Here is an 894-nt window from a genome sequence, read left to right as displayed (position 1 = left end):
CCTCATGTCTCCATCTGAGATTCGACCAACAATGTTGGCATTATCAGTAAATTTATAGGTGACTTTTGATGTGCAAATTTGTTGACTCGACATACACATGGATGTAAGTAAGATCGAGGGATATGGACAGAGTAGGAAGGAGGGATTGGAGTTTGAGTGCCTTTGATTTGCTTTTTAGCTGGTATGGCAATATATTGTGGGCCGAACGGCCTTTTCACCTGCTGTATATTTTTAGGCTCTATATTATGCTCAATAATATCTGTAAATTTCTTCTAGATTTTCTTTCCATATGTAAAACACACGTTTGCAGCACTGGGCTCTAGTGGCGCAATCGGTTAGCGTGCGGTACTTATACGCCAGTACGCGGCGGAGAAATGCCGAGGCTGTGAGTTCGAGCCTCACCTAGAACACTCGTGATTTTTAATGCGTGAAACGCCCGGGTGAGTGGGCGTCTCTCAAGCTGTGCATTCCACTGAAAAGTTATATTTGATTTTGTGCCTCTGAGACACCCCGCTTATTATTTGTAATTAACTTCGAATCGATGCACCTTTGATTTTGATCTGAGCAGGAGTGTGTGAATTTACACCCAGGGCTGAGTGCTCAGTCCACTGCTGTTCACTCTGCCGAGCCATGACTGTGCAGCAACACACAGCTCGACCCGCATCATCAAGTCCGCCGATTACACGACCGTGGTGGGTCTCATCAGCAAGAACGACGAGTCAGCTTACATAGAGGATGTGCAGCGGCTAACGGTCTGGTGCAGAGCCAACAACACCTCTCTGAGTGTGAACAAAACAAAAGAGATGGTTGTTCACTTCAGGAGGGCCCGGAGCGACCACTCCCCGCTGAACATCGACAGCTCCTCGGTAGAGATCGTTAAGGGCACCAAATTTC

At 47.1% G+C, this 894-nt stretch overlaps 1 non-coding gene across 1 annotated transcript; it reads left to right on the top strand.

The window, feature by feature from the left end:
* The first annotated feature begins 316 nt into the window (after positions 1-316).
* trnai-uau (transfer RNA isoleucine (anticodon UAU)) lies at positions 317-410 on the top strand. The gene is made up of 2 exons: positions 317-354; positions 375-410. It is a non-coding gene; the product is annotated as a tRNA-Ile (tRNA).
* The last annotated feature ends 484 nt before the right edge of the window (positions 411-894 follow it).

This window comes from Hypanus sabinus, unplaced genomic scaffold, assembly GCF_030144855.1.
Source record: "Hypanus sabinus isolate sHypSab1 unplaced genomic scaffold, sHypSab1.hap1 scaffold_1391, whole genome shotgun sequence".
NCBI classification, from domain to species: Eukaryota; Metazoa; Chordata; class Chondrichthyes; order Myliobatiformes; family Dasyatidae; genus Hypanus; species Hypanus sabinus.
Note: the sequence above shows the minus strand (reverse complement) of the source record. Positions and strands in the feature narration are given on the sequence as shown.